Below are 21,175 nucleotides of genomic sequence, written 5' to 3' on the forward strand. Positions count from 1 at the left end.
ATTTTGTGATTATTAACAATTGAATTTATAGCAACCCCCAACTCAACTTTTGTGGAAGTGGTTTTGAGTATGATTAAAATTGCGTTGAAATACTTTTGGAATAATTTCATAATGTAAAGAGGTTATTGAAATATGATGGTTTGATTTAGTGAAGAAAAGGAGTTATTTTCCTGAGTTAATAGAATTAAAATGGCATGATTTTGTTACCTTGCAAGTGTAGTTGGTGACATACCAATTGTGTATGCCTAAATGGTTATTATGGTTCATTAAATGGTAATGTGTGATAAATATTTTAATAGGGCTTAAAGAGAGTTGTGTAGCTGTTCTGTGAAAGTTATGGTCCTGAGGGACCAATACTGGAAACCACCTTTGTCGGTGTGAGGATCTAAATAGGTTGGGGATCGAGTCCCGCCCCTTACTTGTGACTAGGTGGTTTAAGTCTACCTTACTATATGATTGGGAGGTCCAATTCCCCCATATTACATTACATGATCGAGTGCTTAAGTGACCTTTAGTATATAATTAGGAGGTTTGAGTCCCTCGTGCATATATATAAGATTATTCTCCTATTAGTGTGGCTACACAAACTTGGGCACCACCAGGGGGAGAGAGCTTAGTCTCATATACCCCATGGGTACTATTATATGATGGTTAAGCTACAAAATCTAGGCTAAATTTTTAAAGTGCATGTTAGGCCTTTTCCCCTATCCCTATATTTTATATAAGTATATATATGTATGCACACATGTATGTGAATATGTACATTGAGTTGAACTAAATTTTGAATTGTTATTACTTTATACATATCCCTGAGTTACATGCTAGTGCTTAACCCAATAACCAACTTTGAATGTTGTATCCCCATGTGATACAAGGTTTAAAGGCAATCCTAAATTATTTGCATACTGTTAGGTGGATCGGCTCAGTTTGTCAATCATTTGTGGTGAAGTAGTGAGATTTTATTCTCTAGAAGACTTGATCATTCCATTGGTTTCCTTTCATAAACTAGAATTAAAGAGTTTACATTAACATTTTCATTGTCATTGTCATTTTCATTGCTAGAGTTGGGGACATGTCTGACATTGGTTATTTTTAGATTAGTAGAAGATTTATGCATATTACTACAGATTGTATTGATATTGTCATTTTTAAATGTCTTTGATTTTATTAATTTTATAACTTTTTATATGTTTGGAATTTAGCCACTGCAATGTGTTATGTTTTTGGTTCACTAGGCAAAGCGGGTGGTCTCTAGTCTTCGGTTGACTTGGGATACCCAACATAGCTAAGACCTTGTTTGGGTCATGACAAAGTTGGAATCAGAGCCTAGGTTGGGTGTCATTGGGTGTCCGCAAAGCTGTGTCAAGTAGATCTTTTTATGGGTATGTAGACACTTATAAAAAAGAGGCTATGAGACATTTAGGAATGTTTCCCTTTTCTGTTATTCTAATTTAGGCTATAGAGTCTAAGTTCTTAAATCACTTGTAATCACAATTTGTTCGCATTTTAGATCATGCCTCCAAGTAGATCTGATGCTCATGGAAACTCTTTGGTCCTGCTTGGGTACAATATGGATGAAGATCGTCTAACTTATAGAGTTTAGACCTAGTCTAGGGGTCTAACTCCTAATTACCCTCGTGGAGTTCCACCGGTTCCATGGAATGGGGTGCCCTTTCTTAGGCTAGTGGAACTCAGTAAACCCCATATTATCCATATTTCCAATTATGTGGGAAAGTGCATCGTAGATTTTATGAGGAGGGAAGAAACAAGAGATTTAAGTGTGGTCAATTAGGCCATATGTAGAGAAACTATCCTTTAGGTGATATTGCTAATGAGGTTAATAAGATCCTAATTTGTGGTTTTTCAGCTCCTGCACTAAAGGATGCTACTTCTAGCTTCGGCTCTAGTCAAAATCGCCTTTATACTCTTTCCACTCATAGGAATCCAAGGCATTTTTGGATGTTGTAACTTGTATATTACAGCTCTTTTCCCATGATTTGAATTGTTTGCTTGATTCAGAGTCCACACTCTCTTATGTGACCCATATGTGGCTGTTCATTTAGGTTTTGTTCCTAAGAATATGTTAGACCCCTTTTATATGTCCACCTTGGGGATGACTTTATGGTTGCTAGAAGAGTTTATAGGGGTTGCATAATATCTATCTGTGGTAGGGAGAACTTGGTTGACTTTATAGAATTGGATAAGGTCAATTTTGACATTATCGTAGCGATTGATTTTGCTCCATTCGTGTCAGGCCTCTCTATATTGTCGAACCCGAAGGGTTAATTTCCAATTCCTGAATGAATCGGTGATTAAATGGGAAGGTAGTTCCTTAGTGCCTAAGGGAAGGTTCATTTCTTATCTTAGAGCCCAGAAGGTGATTTCCAAGGGTTGTCTCTATCACTTGGTCCAAGTTAAAGACTTTAATTCAGAGGGTCCTTCATTGCAATCCATCCCTGTGGTCTGTGATTTTCCTAAAGTGTTCTTCGATAATCTTCCTGGCATTCCTCCTAATAGGGAAAAGATTTTAGGATTGATATTTGTTCGAACACTCATCCTATCTCTATCCCTCCTTATAGAATGGCTCTAGAAGTGTTGAAAGAACTTAAGAAGAATTTGAAAGACCTTCTTTATAAGGGATTTATTCATTCTAGTGTTTCCCCATGGGGTTCTCCTGTGCTCTTCATGTGTAAGAAGGATGGGTCCCTTCGAATGTGTATAGATTACCGTCAGCTGAATAAGGTGATGGTGAAGAATAAGTATCATTTTCCTAGTATTGATGACCTATTTGATCAGCTTCAGGGTATTAAGTACATTGCTAAGATTGACTTTCGATTGATTTATCATCAGTTGAAGATTAGGGAGGTGGATGCCCTTAAGACTGCTTTCCAAACCCATAAATGGTCATTTTGAGTTCTTGTTGATGTCCTTTAGTTTAAGTAATGCACTGGCAATATTTATGGATCTTATGAATTGGGTATTTTGTTAGTTTCTTGACTTGTTCATCATTACATTCACTGATGATATTCTAGTGTACTCGAAGAGTAAGGCAGATCATGCTGATCACCTCAGTATAGTGTTGTGGGCACTTTAGGATCAGTGATTGTATGCTAAATTCTCAAAGTGTGAGTTTTGGTTGAATGTAGTTACTTTTTTGGTTTATGTTATTTCTTGTGAAGGGATTGATCTTGGGCGTGTTTATACATCCAAGAGACATAATTTACCTATATTTTTACTTTTTCTATGAGCTAAAACATGCAAAGATGTATTGTGTTTGAGTTAAAATTGCATTCTCAGGCTAATGGATGTGATTAGTGTTGCAGGGATTGATCGTTGTACAGTTAGACTTGCTTTGATGTATTAATGAGAAGCTTTTAGATCATGGAAGCACCTGGAGTAACATACTAAGCATGAAGATGTTGGAACAAGGTTTGGAAAAAATGGAACAAAGCCCAAAAACAAAAGAACATCAAAGAAGCTGGAAATGGAGAAAAGAATATGCCATGAAGCTTAGCCTCTGCGTTAGGCTCCATTGCATGTTGATGAATTAAAATTAGATGGTACAATCCCATGAAGGTCCACGATAGCCCCATTCCACCGACCTTAGTGTTCATGGTAGCCTTCGTGGCACGGAGGCTGATAATTTTAGATGGTACATTCAGTGAGTAGGCGTGATATCAACATGCCACAGACTTTAGTCACCATGATAAGGTCCATGGAGTGGAGCAGAGTAAATTTTTTGCATTACTGCCCTTGTATAAAAGGGCACTTAAACACAATGGACAAAAACACATATGAGATTTTTCTTAGGATTCTTTCATTTTTAACTTCAAACTTAAACTTTCGTATGATTAATTATATTTCTTGGATATTGATTTCGAACATGAGTGCCTAACTCCCTTGTTCTGGGCTTGAGGCCAAGAACATGATTGTATTTTGATATTCTTAGAGTGATTGAACATTGGTTTATCGCATGGGTTGTTCTTATTCTCTTGTTTTTACTATTTTAATGTGTGGAAACCGTTAAAATACATGTTTAGTACTTTTATGAACCCGGAAGAAGAATCATTAGGATAGATCGAAGATCTTAAGGAAAAAGTTCTTATTTTTCTACATAATGAAGGATTTGAAGTAGTGGCTAGGATAAGAATATACCTAGAAGCCTTGTTTGTTTCATATGCCGAAAGATAACTTAAAGCATCTAAATGGATTATTGCATCCCCGCTCAACGATGTAGTCGTGATATCCCTTTAGTTAGAATATTAGAGGCTCGAAAGTCCAAGTTCATAATTTAAACCCTGCAAATCAACAACCTGATAACCAACATAATCATGATAGGGATAGAGATTTACATGATTTTTAAGAGTGTCTCAACCCTGAAATTCTTTATCGTATTGGTTACAACCTAGCTTACGTTGCAATTTATAGACTTTTCCATTTATCTATTTGTTAAATTATTCATTAAATTGTTACAACCATTTGGATACTCTGAAATACTTGAATACATTATTATCGAAACTAAAATTAAGTAAATTACTAATCAGGTAGTCCTTGTGGGTTCGATACCCGATTCTTTTGAGTCACTATATTACTTGTACGATCATGTGTACTTACGCGGGAAGATAACTTAAGGCATCTAAATGGATTATTGCATCCCTTCTGAACGATGTAGTTGTGATATCCTTTTATGTAGAATATTGGAGGCACGAAATACCATGATTGTAATTTAAACCCTACGAATCAACAACCCAATAACCAACACAATCACGATAAGGATAGAGATTTACATGATTTTTAAGAGTGTTTCAACCCTAAAGTTCTTTCTCATATTGTTTACAACCTAGCTTACGTTGCGATTGACAGACTTTATTATTTATCTATTTGTTAAATTATTCTTGAAATTGTTACAACCATTTTGATACTCTAAAACACTTGAATACATTATTGTCAAAACTGAAATTAAGTAAATTACTAATCAAGTAGTCCTCATGGGTTCGATATCTGATTCTTTTGGGTCACTATATTACCTGTACGATCATGTGCACTTATGTGTGCCATAGACTAAAACAAGTTTTTGTGTCATTACCGGGGACTTAAATAATTAGTAGTTTTCTAAATTTCTTCTTTTGATAGTAAATTTAAGTGTTAACGACTTGATTTTAGCGGCTGACTTTTGCAGAAAAAGTAATGTATCAGACTGGCAGGAAAAAGAATTAGTTGAGCCTTATTTTGAACCTGAACGAATATTTCATCAAAGATGAAGGGCAGCGACACTTCAATACAAAATTCAGCAAATTCAAATGGCAGATCAGGTGAATTCTGTTCTTATGTTCCAATTACTCTAGTTGCTCTTGTAAACAAAGAAAAAGCTAGACCTATTCGTGAAGTGGCACTCCCACCTACGAACAATGCTACTAATAGTATCTTCAAGCCAGCTGTGGGTGGTCGGTTTTAATTAAAGAAAAATATAGTGCTAATCTTGTGCAAGAGTGGGAAGCTCATAGGTTTATCTCATGAGGACCTATAGCAGCACATACAGAACTTTTTTGAGATCAGTGATATCTATATTCCTACTAGGGTATCTACTGATTACGTTAGACTAACTATCTTTTCTTTTTCTCTGTTGGGGGAAGCAAAGAGGTGGTTAAATGCTGAACCACCAAACTCCATCACTTCCTGGGGTAATCTAGCTTAGAAATTCCTTATTTGATTCTTTATATCTAGGAAGATAGCAAGTTTAAGAAGTGAGATTCTAAGTTTCAGGAAAAAAGATAGAGAGAATTTTTACCAAGCCTGGGAAAGATTCAAGGCTATGCTAAAATATTACCCTCAACATCATTAGACTAATGATCTGTTGGTACATACTTTCATTGAGGGTTTTAAGCCAAACACCAAGATTATCTTGGATTCAATAGCAGGTGTACAGGCACTAGAAAAGACGTATGATGAATTATACACAATACAGAATCTAATCTCATAGAGGAATCCTGAGTGGCATATTTATCCAATAAGAAGTGCTCAAAAGAAGGTTGCAGGGGTGCTGGAGGTTGATCAATTTACAGCTATATCAACATAGAATGTTGCACTACAAAATCAAATAACTACATAATTCTGCAATATGAATTTAGAGATCACACAGTCCACTTCAGGAAGAGCAAATATAGTTCAACAGGCTCAAACTTAGTGAGAGGTATGCAAAAATAGTGATCATGCAGTAGATGCTTGTGCAGTTAATCCAGAGTCTGTCAATTATGTGGGAAATTATCATAGGGTGGAAATCAGACACAGAATGCAAATTAATATTGTGGACAAGTAAATCAGAATCAACAGCAGCATGTTCCAGGGAATCAAGCCACTATTCAATCAAGAAATATTAAAGAGATGCTAAAGTAGATTATGGATAGTCAAGCACAGTTGGTGGCAGATGTGAAGAATCATCAGATGATTATAAATAACTTGGAGGTTAAAATGGGTTAAATTATATGGGCACAAAATACTAGACCTTAGAGAGGTTTACCTAGTGATACTTAGCTAAATCAAAAATAGGTGATTGCAGTTTATACTAGGAGTGGGCTACAGTAGAAGATTTAAAACCTAAGCAAGTGAATCACAAGGCTACTGATGGTGAAAAAGCATAGAATGAAAAGAAGGTTGTGGAAGATAAAGTTTAAAGAAAGGAAACCAAAGTGGAAAATGCAAAGCTACTTCCACCTTTCCTATAAAGGATGAGGAAACACTAAGAGGAAGTATGCTACAAGAAATTCATTGATGTGTAGAAATAGGTTCACATTAATATTTCTCTCATTGATGTTTTACAAAGTTTTAAGTATGCTAACTACATAAAGGACATCGTGTCCAACAAGAACAACCTGACTGAATACGCTACTGTGGCACTTACTAAACAGTGCATATCATGAATTTAGAAGAAGTTACCCACAAAGCTGAAGGATTTAGGGAGGTTCACTATTAAGATTATAATCAAGTAATCAATATGTGTTTGAGGTCTATGTGATCTAGGGGCAAGCATATATCTTATGCCCACATCCTTATTCATAAAGGTGGGGTTAGGAAGCCCAAGACCTACCATAGTTGTTTTGAAGTTGGCTGATCATTCACTTGCCAGACCAGATAGAATTGTTGAATATGTATTGGTGCAAGTAGGTCACTTATTTTCTTGGTGGATTTTATTATTCTTGATTTTGATGCTAATCTAAAATTTCCATTTATTTTAGCACGTCCTTTTTTAGCAATTAGTCATTCATTGATTGATGTAGTTTTAGGATAGCTGACTATGCATGCCAATGACAAGGTGAAGGTATTCAACGTATATAAGGCAATGAAGCTGCTAGCAGTATATGAAGAACAATCCCATGTAACATTCTTAGATCTCGAGTCTGACTTTTGCCTTATTACATCCAAGGATCCCTTGGAGCGAGCATTGGTGGAATATGTTAATTTTTGTGATGTTGAAGTAGTTGAAATGGTTCAGATTTTGGATGTGACAAGCATTATTACCAGAAAGACAGAATTTGATCCTTTGAATAGACCTATTGGTCCCTTTCTCAAGGCATATGTAGAGAAAACACTGAAGCTAAAATTCAAGGCTCTTCCCTCTCATCTTAAATATACTTTCCTTAGTGATGATGATACTTTAGCTATGATTTTATTTGTAGGATTATATGATGTGTAGGTAAAAAAGGAACTGACAGTACAAAAGAGGAGGAAAAAGGCAATCAAATGGCAAATGTCAGATATTCAAGGAATCAATCTTGTCTTTTATATGCATAAAATATTTATGGAGGAGGGATACAAAGCAAGTGTACAACACTTTTGGAGACTGAATCCTGTTATTAAAGAAGTAGTTAGAAAAAAAGTCATTAAGTGTCTTTATTCTGGAATAGTTTATCCCATCTCAGATAGTAAATAGGTCAATCATGTTCAGTGCGTTCTAAAGAAAGGAGGGATGACTATTGTGACTAATGAGAATTATGAGTTGAATCTAAAATGCACAATGACTGGGTAGAGGATTTGTAGAGATTACAGGAAGTTGAACGATGCCACTCGAAAGGATTACTATCTCATTCTTTTTATTGATCAAATACTAGACATGTTGGCTAGACAGAAATATTACTACTTTTTAGATGGATATTCAAGCTATAATTAGATAGCCATAGACCAAAAGATCAGTAGAAAATAACCTTCACCTGTCCGTATGGCACTTATGCATTCAGACATATGCCCTTTGGTCTATGCAACACACCAGCGGCTTTCTAGAGATTCATAATGGCTATCTTCTATGACATGTTGGAGGATTTTGTCAAGGTATTTATGGATAATTTTTCCATTTTTGGTAATTTGTTTGATATGTGTATTTAGAACTTAGACTGAGTCCTGGCTTGATATGAGGAGATGAACTTAGTCTTAAACTAGTAGAAATGCCACTTTTTGGTCAAGAAATGTATTGTCCTTAGTCATAAAGTGTCACAAAGAGGACTGGAAGTGGATAGATCTAATGTGGAGTTCATTGAAAAGCTACCATATCTAATGTCAATGAAAGGTGTAATAAGCTTTCTTGGGAATGCGGGGTTTTACAGACGGTTTATCAAAGACTTCTCAAAAATAGCAAGTCCCATGCGCAAGCTACTCAGTAAAGAGGTAAACTTTGAATTTGGGGTTGAATGTCAAAAAGCATTTGAGAATTTGAAAAGAAGATTGAGATGTGTGATGCAAGTGACGTAGGTGTTGGAGAAGTATTGGGGCAATACAAAGATAAGGTATTCCATTCCATCTACTATGTAATAAAAACCTTAGATGTAGACCAGATCAATTATACATTCACAGAGAAAGAGATGTTAGCACTTATATATGCATTAGACAAGTTCAGAGCATACTTGATGGGTATGAAAGTGATTGTCTATACGAATCATGTTGTCATTCGATATTTTTTCAATAAGAAAGATCCAATTCAAGGCTAATCAAATGGATTCTCCTGCTACAAGAATTTGATTTGAAGGTTTATGATGGAAGGGGAGCTGAAAATCAAGTAGCTGACCACTTATTGAGGCTTGAAAGTCACGCTCATATTACTGATGATACTTTATGTATTAAAGAGGAATTTCCAGACGAATAGCTGATGGCACTAGATCTAGTAGAAGTCCCATTGTATGCTGATATAGTGAACTTGCTGGTTAGTGGTATCCAGATGCCACAAGTCAACAATAGGAGAAGCTATTCCATGATTCTCGCTCAGAATTATGACAAGATGTGTTTCAGAAGTTGAATCCAACTAGCTGCTCAAAAGTTATCATCCATCACCTTATTAAGGTCATCATGGAGGTGAACAGACCGCATGAAAGTTATTATAGTCTAGTTTCTTCTGGCCTATGTAGTTCAGATATGCTATAGGTTTTGTGAGATAATGTGATCAATGCTAGAGAATGGGCACTATCTCAAGGTACCATGAAAAGCCCTTGATAATATACTTGAAGTGGATATTTTTGATGTGTAGGGGATAGATTTTATGGGCCCGCCTGATTTCACCATCAAATGGTAATCTGTATATTTTGGTGCTTGTAGATTATGTGTCCAAGTGGGTGAAGGCTGTAGCGCTTCCCACTACTGATGCTAGAGTGGTGATGAAATTTATTGAGAAGAATATATTCTCTCTTTTTGGAATACACAAAGCAATCATTAGTGATGGAGGAACACATATTGTGAATCATTGGTTCAAAAACAAATTGTTATTCAATTCCAGGTTGAAGATATTTTTGGGTAAATTTAGATCTAAGTGGTTTGGACCCTTTAAAGTTGAGAGAATGACTCCTTATGGGGTTGTTGAAATTTGGTGGGAAGACTAAAGTGCAATGTTTCTGGTAAATTGATAAAGAGTGAAGCATTATTGGTCGGATCAGGTGGACAGGCACAAGACGTCCATCACATTTAAAGAAGAATAAAGTTGAACTTGGCCGTGCCACGACATTAAATAAGGCACTGTATGGGAGTCAACCGACAAATATAATGTAATACCATAGGTTAGTTCCTTTTTATTTGAGAAAAAAAAAGAGAAAATAAATCAAAAATACAAAACAATATGTCAAGCCACAACTAGAACTAAGGCGCTCGGTAGGAGGCAACCTACCTTTTTCTCATGTGTTTTTTTGTTTTTTTTAGATTAAAGGTTTGAGAAACTTCATGGCATAGGGAAGAAATGAAAGTGCATAATTTGTGTAATTAGGAGGCCATCAGGTACATAAAATATAAATCTAGTTGATGAAAAATAAAGGTGAGCACAAGGGGGAACCAAAATCCCCCAAAGGCACAAAATAGTGGCCCTATGTGATTCCTCCATGCCACAAACCCTATCCTTCGAGATAAGGTCTGTGTCATGCTAAAAAGAAATTCAACGGAGGCAAATTCTAGTAGCCTTCTATGATTTTGAAGTTCCATGGAGCCTTTCACAGAAACTAAGCTCTATGGCATGGAGGGGCTACTTTTTCATTTTTTTAATTAAAAAGTTGGGTTTAACCTGAGCCAACACCTAATAACCCAAAATCCCCATTGAAAACACCCCTTAATTTCCAATTTCCCCTTTATTACTTCCCTTAATCTCAACCTAACGTGCTACCCCCTTCAAACTCTCTTAGAAATTTCTCAAACCCAAGCATGACACACCAAGAAAAAATCCCCTCTCTTCTCCACAATTTAAATTTGGGTATGTACTCAAGTTTTTGTACTTCATTTAACTCACATTTAGTGGTTGAAAAACTCACACTTTGAACTAAGTGATATTATTTGTTAGAGTTCTTGTTAAGCTAAGTAATGGGTGCATAAGTAAATACCAAAATGCGATTCTTTGTCTGCTTTAAATTATTTCGCTTCTCCTAAACTGTGACAATGGTTTATGCACCAACACATGAACATAACTTGGTGAATTATATTTTAGAAATTGATTTAAGATCATGTTTAGGTGTGTGCTGAGTGTGTTACTAAAAGGACACTAATTTTAGCATGATAGAAATGAAATTAGGTGTGGAGAGTGTGTGGAGCCTAGTTATGTACTGTTAGCCCTATGAAAAGTTTAGTATTAATGTGAGTTGTAATTAGGGTTATGATTTTAAGTGTTTGGTGCCTTGACTCGTTGTGACTATTATATGCAATTATAAATGAGAAGTAACTGAACATGTACACATAATGAACTCTTGAGTATTGTACTATAATTTCCCTTAGTGTTTGATAGTTTGTGTTGGATAATGTCCTAGCATATGATATTTTTCTTGAGGGGATGTAATGCATACACTAAGTTAATCATGTTTGTGGTATTACAGGTGTTCTTTTTCTCAAAGAAGTCACAAGTGTGTTCATTGAACATTAACACTATTGGCACTTGTGCTTATAATTTAAACTCATAATGTAGTTATAATCTAAACTAAGGGAGCATAGTAATTTGTTATGTTATAATTTATTCTTGTGGATATGAATTGGATTGTGTTGATGTGGAGAATTCGGTTCATACAACTATGTTAATACATTTTGGGAACCTGTGGAGTGCATAGTTTATGCAAAAGAGGATATTTTGGTTGTCTTGTATTGATTCTTAGGTGCGGTTTGACCTTTCGTGAATAAGCTATGACTCATGGTTGCACAGGTAATTGAATAAAAAAAGAGTTTTGTTGCATGAATGCATTTTGACTATTGTACTACTGTTTTAGAATATAGCTAAAATATTTGTTCTCTCTGAGTAGGGTGGGAACTAGTGTGTAACTTGAATTCGCAATGTTATTATGTGTTGATATGAAAACCCGTGATAGTCTTACATGTGATTTTTATGACTGTTTTATGTGCCAAGTGTGGTGTGTGCTTGAAGTCTGAATAAAGCAATGTCTTCATAGCAAAGAAAACCTTGTTCCTAAAAAATAGACACTTAGGCTAATCATTTATTTGTTGAAGGGGTTCTGACACTGAGGTTATAAAGTTAAAAAAGGAAGTATAAGTACCATAGTTTCACATCCTACTCACATATGCTAGCAACTAAGTGTGGGTGGCTTCAAAACCCTTCCACACTTAGTGCTTGCTAGATTAAAAAGAGACCTCTCTAACAAGTTTTTAGCATATTTTAACTGACAGGTATAATGGACAGCAAAAAACAAAATGAAAAAGATATTGTTGGGCCATCTGAGCCTTCGAAAAGGAGAAACAAACCAACAGGCAGGGTACCCAGAGCTCCTACAGTTCCTCATGGTCAGTCACATATATATATGGAACTAGATAGGTAGAGAAAGCTGGAAAGAAATGGTACTCAAAGCACAATGAAACTAAATATGACCCCAACAAGTTCATAAATTAGGAGATCTTACTAAGGAAGTACCTTAGCATGGTACGGAGGTTGGAGTAGCTGCACGTAAATTTTTTTTTAGCATCCCATGGAGTTCAACTTACACCTCATCAGAGAATATTATGCCAACTAGACCCCAGGGATCTTGATTCCAAGGTGAAGATCCATGGACAAGTAGTAACTTTCTCGGCCAATGATCTAAATGTTATCTTAGGTACTCCGGAGGCAGATGCACTATAGTTGAGGCAACTAAATATTACCACAACATATGTATACATCAAATATTTATTCTACGATAATATCTAGGTGGGTTCATCACAGAGGGAGTAGCCTTCACCTGACCTTACCGTTTGCTCAAATGATCAGGGAGGCATGCTTGTAGGGGAAGATTATCTGTCATTGCTTTATTCAGGGGAAGCATATGACATATGTTACTCGTGATAGGGTCTTCCTGATTTATGCTTTGATGCAGGATAATATTGAGATTAATATAGGTGTTCTTATCCAGTCCGCGATGAAGAAGACGCACTACCATCAGGGGTACAAATATGGATTTGGTGGTTAATTGACTAGGTTTCAAAGGGGTCACAATGTTGAGGAGGAAGCTCTAGACTATAGGCCATTGGAGGACACATGCCCTATAGACGTGACTAGGAATCGGGTTTTTGATATGGGGTCGGTACTTACTTTGCCTGAGTGTTATGCTTAGGATGATGAGATTACTATAGGCATCTACGGGCTGCAGATGCTTCAGTTGAAAGTAGGGGGTAAACCATCTACAAGGAAGAAGATTCATGTTGTAGAGATGGATTACCCACTCGGTCACCATGCCCAGAACTTACTACAGATAGGCCTAGATTTTGTAGAGATTGTAGATAATGATGTTCCAACATATGAAGAGCAGTGGATGAGAGATTCAAATATTGAGTCAGAGAAGGAGAAGGTTATGGAACCAGATTTAGGAGGTGAAACCTAATGACATGGATGAGGCCTGATCAGGGAGTGTTACACCACCTTATAACATGGTTATGTTTGTAAGCACTGAGGACAGTGATACATTTTATGTGGGGTGGTGGTTCTTATTCTTCGTACTTCACTTTTTGTTATCATAGATATCATTTTTGTTACTTTTGGATATTATTGTTATTGTTGATGTGATATTATATGACATTCTATCTATTCGGTATATAATAGTTAGTAATTATGATACTTTATGAATTGGTAATTAGCAGTTGTTTATTTACTTTACTTATTTCATTATTTATTAGTTTGTAATTTTACTTGCTTTGTTAATCTTAGGAGTAATTTTTTTATTTTTAGGGAGATTTTAATAACTCATCATAGTTTGGTTCCTTCCTCTATGATGGATGGATGATGACCATCTTAAGGAGAATTAGTCTTAGGGAATAAATAAATGAGAAGAATCCAACCATTATGCTGATGCGAGGTGCTTTCTTGTGGGCCATATGGCTACATGACATGAGAAACACTTATTTTAGAAAGAAACATGTCAAAGTAAAAAATAGGTATATAGTTAAGACACCTAATCTCAATTGTGTAACTCTTAGTTTGTTGGCTTTATTTTGAATTTATGCAATTACTAGATCGAGAGTCTAAAGAGATCCTACTAGAATCTAGTATGCACTATGTGTGAGTGAGATTATCTTGTTATTCCACTTGCATAGTGATGTCAAGAACTTGCCTGATGTACTTACAAAGAGAAATAAAGAGTGTTGAATCTAGGAGATGATATAGGCATTTTGTTGAAAGCCATGTTTTAGACCTCTTTTACCTATACTTATGATTATTCCTAGTTAGCCATGCTGAGATTATAGCCTATTTTCTTTGGAAGACTCACATATATCATGTACCCTTTCTTTGTTCGACCTTAATTTCATCCACAGCTCCTAGACACTTTAGTGAAAAATTATTTGAGTAGAGAGTTGAAAGACAAGTAAGACAAAGGTGACAGTGAAGCCCCAAAATTAGCTATTGGTGTAAGAATTAAGGTACAATGAGTTTGGGAGCTGGGTGATGAAAAGACTAAAGAATGGTTAAGAAAAATAAATAATGTGTTGAATAATTAGACTCTCTTCCACAGTGTATATGAATCAGCTTAATGATATGGGGCCAAAATAAAATAAAAGGATAAAATTAATAAGGTAAAGACTTGGTTATTAATTGAATGTTTTTAATATTCATGTGATATATTAAAGTTCTTAGGGATATAAGCCACTATTTTACCTAAAAAGTTCCTACCCATCCCTTAACTTACATTACAACCTTTAAAGACCTATTTGATTTTTCATCTTAATATTCAACTATTAGTGGAGTAATACTCTAAGGTAAAGCCTATGGTTCATCATATATAATGTGTAAATTATTTTAGAGAGTGATTGAAATTTGTTCTCTATGTACCCATTCTTATAATAGATTGTATGATTATGAGCGGATATAGGTAACTATCTTATTATGAGAGGGCATGTGGAGGATGGCTAGGTAACCTGTAAGGCTACTTTAGTGAATAATGTGTGTAGGTTTTCCAACATTCTAGGTTAACTCTTGAGTCCAGGAAGTTTAAAAATACTAATCCTATGTATGTGATATGACATGCTAGAGATGAAAATTGATGAGTAATGAGTAGCTTGTGCGTGCCCAACAAAAGTGTCTTGTACATATTATGGTGTGAAGCATAAATGTGTTATAATAATTGCCTAGGATTATTCGAGGATGAACAATATTCTAAGTGTGGGGTGGTGATCTTGGGAGTGTTTATACACACAAGTGCCATTATTTACCCATATTTGTACTTGATCTATGAGCTAAAACTTGAAAAAATGTATTGTGTTTGAGTTTAAATCACATTCTTGAGCTAATGGATGTGATTAGTGTTACATGGCTTGATCATGGTACAATTGACGTGCTTAGATACATTAATGAGAAGCTATTGGATTATAGAAGCACTTGAAGTAACATGATGAGCATGAAGATACTAGAATAAGGTTTGGAAAGCATGGAATAAAGCCCAAAAGCAAAAGAACATCAAAGAAGCTGGAAATGGAGTAAATAATATGCCAACATGCCACAAACCTTAGCCTTTGTGTTAGGCTTCATGGCACGTTGATGAATTAAAATCAAATGACATAATCCAGTAAAAGTCCATGATAGCCCCGTGCCACAGATCTTAGTATCCACGATAACTTTCGTGGCACAAAGTCTGATTAACTTTGGATGGTACATTCCAGTAAGCAGGCACGATATCAATGTTCCACAGACTTTAGTCATCGTGATAAGGTCCATGGAATAGAGCTGATTAAATTTTGTGTAGTCCACCCTAGTATAAAAGGGACAGTTACAAAAATTGCGAAGATCTTTGGCATACAGATAGCAAGGGCAGAAACCATATAGGAGTTTTCTTAGGTCTCTTTCATTTTTCAACTTCCAACTTTAACTTTGGTATGATTAATTATTTTTCTTGGATGTAGATTTCCAATATGAGTGGCTAAAGTCCTTTGTTCTAGGCTTGAGGCCAAGAACATGATTGTATTTTGATATTCTTAGAGTGATTGAACGTTGGTTTATTGCATAGGTTGTTCTTATTCTCCTGTTTTTACTATTTTAATGCATGGCCAGTATTAAAATACATGTTTAGTCCTTTTGTGAACCCAAAAGGGGTATCATTAGGATCAATCAAAGAGTTTAAGGAGAAATTTCAAATTCTTCTACATAATGAAGGATTTGAAGTAGCGTCTAGGATAGAAATATACCCAGAAGTGTTGTTTTGTTTATATGCAGGAAGATAACTTAAAGTATCTAAATAGATTAAGGCATCTCTTCTCAATGATGTAGTTGTGATGTCCTTTTAGGTAGAAGATTAGAGGCTTGGAATACCATGACTATAATTTAAAACCTACGAATCAATAACCCAATAACCAACATAATAACGATAAGGATAGATGATTTTTAAGAGTGTCTTAACCCTGCAATTCTTTCTCTTATTATTTACAACCTAGCTTACATTGCGATTAACACACTTGGTCATTTATCCATTTGTTAAATTATTTATTAAATTGTTACAACCATTTTGATGCTCTGAAACATTTGAATGCATTATTGTCGAAACTAAATTTAAGTAAATTACTAATCAATTAGTCCTCATGGGTTCGATATCCAATTCTTTTGAGTCACTATATTACTTGTACAATCATGTGCACTTACTTGTACGATAGACCATAATAGGATCATAGTGGATCTGCAGAAAGTTATGATGGTTAAAAATTACCTAAACCCATGACTCCAACTAATATTTGGACCTTCTTGGGTTTAACCATTTATTATAGGAGGTTTGTGGAGAGCTTCTCATCTATTGTTGCTCCATTGACTAAGTTGATCCAGAAGAAAGTGAAGGTTCTATGGTCCAATGCCTATGAGAGAAGTTTTGAGAAGTGTAAAGACAAGTTGACTCTGCTCCTATTTTGACCCTACCCGAGGTTACTGATGGCTTCGTGGTTTATTATGATACGTTTCGTATAGGACTAGTTTCTGTGTTGATGTAGCAAGGAAAAGTAATTGCATATGCTTCTAGGTAGTTGAAGGTCCATCAGTAAAATTATCCAACCCATAATTTAGATTTGTTAGCTGTGGTGTTTTCCTTAAAGATCTGGTGCCACTACTTGTATGTAGTTTATGTTGACATTTATTCTTATCACAAGAGGTTGCAGTATGTGTTCACCCAGAAGAAGTTGAATCTCGGGAAAGGGAGATTGCTTAAGTTACTCAAGGATTATGATATGAGTCTACACTATCACTCAGGTAAAGCTAACGTGGTTGCTAATTCTCTTAGTATGTCATCCATGGGGAGCTTATCTTATGTTGATGGGGAGAAACAAGGTTTGGTAAAGGATATTCAATTCGGAAAATCTTGGGGTTTGTCTCTTAGAATCCGAAGGTGGAGGTGTGATTGTGCAAAAAGTGCTCAAGTTATCTCTTGGTACGGAGGTGAAAGAGAAATAGGTTTTGGATCTAATCTTTATGTAGATCAAGGATAATATTAGTCAGCAAAAAGTAATGGCTTTCAAGAGTGTGGTGATGGTATCTTAAGGTACTAAGGTAGGTTGTGTGTTCCAAATATTAATGGGATGAGAGAGAAGATCTTAGCTGGTTCAATGAAGATGTACCATAACTTAAAAGAGATCTACTGGTGGATTAACATGAAGAGATATATGGCTAATTTTATGGCTAAGTGTTTGGTGTGTCAGCACGTGAATGTGAAGCACTTGAGGCCTGGGGGATTATTTTAAGAAATCGAGTTGACTGTGTGGAAATGGAAGGTGATTAATATGGATTTTTTATCGCTCTTCAACGATCGTGTAGTTAGTTTGATTTGATATGGTCATAGTGGATAGGATGACTAACTCTGCTTATTTCTTACCTGTGAGGACTAATTACTCTTCTAAGGATTATGCAAGGTTGTCCATTCAGGAAATTATCAAGTTACATGGGCACTTATCTCTATTATATATGATTATAGTATGTAGTTTGTGTCTCACTTATTGTATTTGTTTAGAGAGGTATTGGAACTAAGATGAGCCTTAGCACTGGTTTCCACCCTCAAAAGGATGGACAAGCGGAAAGGACCATTTAGATATTAGAGGATATGCTTCAAGCTTGTGTGATTTACTTTAGTTGTAGTTGGGTTGATCATTTACCTCTCATCGAGTTTGCATATAATAATACTATCACTCTAACATTGGGATGGCTCTGTTTGAGGCTTTGTATGGTAGGAGATGTCGTTCTCCTATTGGGTGGTTTGAGGTTGGTTGTTTGATCCTGATTTGGTTTATTCGGCTATGGAGAATGTGAAGGTGATTCGAGATAGGTTTAAGACCACCCAAAGTCACCAAAAGTCCTATGCGGACGTGAGGCGAGGGGAGTTGGAATTTGAAGCTAATGATTGGGTATTCTTAAAGGTGACTTCTATGAATGGAGTGATCCAGTTTGGAAAGAAGGGGAACTCAGTCCCCATTATATGGGTCCATATTTGATTTTAAAGAAAGTGGGTAATGTGGCTTATGAATTAGTGCTTTCTCCTTGTTTGGGTTTCGTTCACCTGATTTTTCATGTTTTGATGTTGAGGAAGTGTGTGTTTGATCCTTCCATGGTGGTTCTACTAGAAAGTAGTGGTGTTTCGGACCCCATTGTCATGTGAGAAAGTCTCGATTGAGATTTTGGATCAGCAAGTCCGTCAGTTGCAAACTAAGGATATGGCTTCAGTGAAGGTTCTATAGAGAAACCAAAAGTTTGAAGAAGCTACTTGGGAAGTTGAAGAGGACATGAAGTCCGAATACCCATTCTTATTCCCTATTCCAAATAATCGTACTTAAAGTATGTGTTAATCTTAGCATTTTTATTTTCGGTCCTTGTTAAAGGTAAGTGTGGTTGTATTCTATCTTAAATCATGCCAAGAGATGTCTTATCTCATCATTCTAGGATGAATGATCCTAGGAAAGAAAATGGAACACTCCAAATTTTAGTCCTTGAAAAATTTTTGAGTATTTAAACTCACTACCCAGACTATGACTCTCCCTACTAGTCATAACGTGTTACTGTGGTTCTTAAGGACCTAATCATAGCCAGACTACTATGCTAGACTAATGTTAGTTCCTTGACTGCGATTAGTGGTTACGAGTCATAAAGACTCAAAATGAGTCATATGGTCCTATCCGTAGCTAAACCAGTGTATGCTCCAAGTGTTTCTGTCTTGGCTATAACTTGGACTCTACGAGTCGTGGGGTTATCTGACAAGTCGTATAGTGTGAATTGTAGGGTTACCAGAGAATGGTCCTTCAACTACTTTCCTGACTTTGACTCGTGGTGACAAGATGTAGCATATCCTTATAAGTCGTATAGTGACTTGTAGTAACTGACAAAATTTTTTTAACTTTTAATTAAGGGCACTTTCAACATTTTACCTTTTCCCAATGATCCCATGACTTAAAACCCATTTATGGTGTTTTTATCACTCCAAAACAAATCAAAATAACTTCTAAAACACTCTCAATTCTTAAGGGTCAAGATACTTAGGGATTCTAAGAAGTTGATCAATTTGAGCTTCCAAGGGCAAAATTTTCTCCATAACTCTTGATATTTCAGGCATTTGCTCTACCCCTAAATTTTTTTACTTAAAGTATGAAATTATATAATTATTTATGTTGATTTGGAGATGGGTTTTGATATGGGTTGAGGGTTTTGAAATGAATGTTTCTTAAACAATTTTCACATGATTTATTATGCATTATTCATGCTTTATATATGGTTTAAAACTTATGGGGTGCATAGGCATGGTGAATAAACTAAGGGATTGTGATTTCCCTAAATTTTGTGATTATTGATAATTAAATTAGTAAAAAACCCCAACCTGAATTTTGTGGAAGTGGTTTCGAGTAAGAGTAAAATTGTATTAAAATACTTTTGGAATAATTGCATGATGTAAAGAGGTTATTAAAACATGACAGTTTGATTTAATGAACAAACGGAGTCGGTGTTCCCCCACCTTGTATTAATGAACAAAGGGAGTTATTTTTTAGAGTAAGTGGAATTGAAATGGGATGATGATGTTACCTTGCAAGTGTAGTTATTATGACAATACCAATAGTGTATGCCTAAATGTGTATTATGGTTTAATGAATGAAAATATGTGATAAATATTTTAATGGGGCTTAAAAAGGGTTGTGTAGCTGGGTTGTGAAAGTGGCTGTCCTAAGGGACCAATAATAGAAACCGCATTTTTTAGCACAAGGGTCTAAATAATTTGGTGTCAAAGTCCCTTTACTTGTGAATGGGTTGTTCAAGTCCACCTTACTATATGATTGGGAGGTTTGAGTCCCCCATATTATATTACATGATTGGGTGCTTAAGTCAACTTTGGTATATGATTGGGAGGTTTGAGTCCCCCATATTATATTAAATGATTGGGTGCTTAAGTTACCTTTGGTATATGATTGGGAGGTTCGAGTCCCTTATGCATATAAATAAGATTATTCTCCAGTTTGTGCGGCTACATACACTGAGGCCCAATCGTGGGTGAGAATTGGGGACCATATAGCCCATGGATACTGTTATATGATGTTTAAGCTACACAATTCAGGCTAATATTTTTAAGTGCATATTAATTCTTGTTCCCTATCCCAGTATTTTATATAAGTATATATATGTATGCACACATTATGTGAACGTGTACATTGAGTTGAACTATATTTTGAATCGTCATTGCTTTATCCTTATCCCTGAGTTACATACTAGTTCTCAACCCACTAATTGTCTTCGGACAATAGGGTCCAAAGGCAATCCTACTTTTATTGCACATTGTTAGGTGGATTGGCTCTATTAGTTAGTCATTTGCGCTGAAGTAGTGAGCTTTCATTCTTCGGAAGACTTGACCATTCCATTGGTTTCCTTTTATAAACTAAAATTAAAGGGTTCAAATTAATATTATCATTTTCATTGTCATTGTCTGGGTCGGGAACATGTCCCGACGTTGGTTATCTTCTAATTAGTAGAGGCTTTGTGGATATTACTGTTGATTGGGTATTGATGTTTCCATTCTTAGATGTCTTTCAGTTTATTACTTTTCTATCTTGTTATATGTTTGAAATTCAGCCGCTGCTAGGTGTGATGTTATGTGTAGACTAGGAAAAGGGGTTCATCTTCGGTCCTCGATGGACTTAGGATACCTATCATGGCAAGGCACTAGTTTGGGTTGTGACACTAAGGTCAGAACTATTATGGAGACAGGTACCGATTCAGAATCGGAGAGCAAGATGGTGATTGGAGGTGTAAAGATGA

General features: G+C 35.8%; 1 non-coding gene across 1 annotated transcript; it reads right to left on the reverse strand.

Annotated features, from left to right (window-relative positions):
- Positions 1–5,734: 5,734 nt before the first annotated feature.
- LOC124889047 lies at positions 5,735–5,840 on the reverse strand. The gene has a single exon (XR_007047664.1). It is a non-coding gene; the product is annotated as a small nucleolar RNA R71 (small nucleolar RNA).
- Positions 5,841–21,175: the final 15,335 nt, after the last annotated feature.

This window comes from Capsicum annuum, chromosome 11 (genome assembly GCF_002878395.1).
Source record: "Capsicum annuum cultivar UCD-10X-F1 chromosome 11, UCD10Xv1.1, whole genome shotgun sequence".
In the NCBI taxonomy this organism is placed as follows: domain Eukaryota; kingdom Viridiplantae; phylum Streptophyta; class Magnoliopsida; order Solanales; family Solanaceae; genus Capsicum; species Capsicum annuum.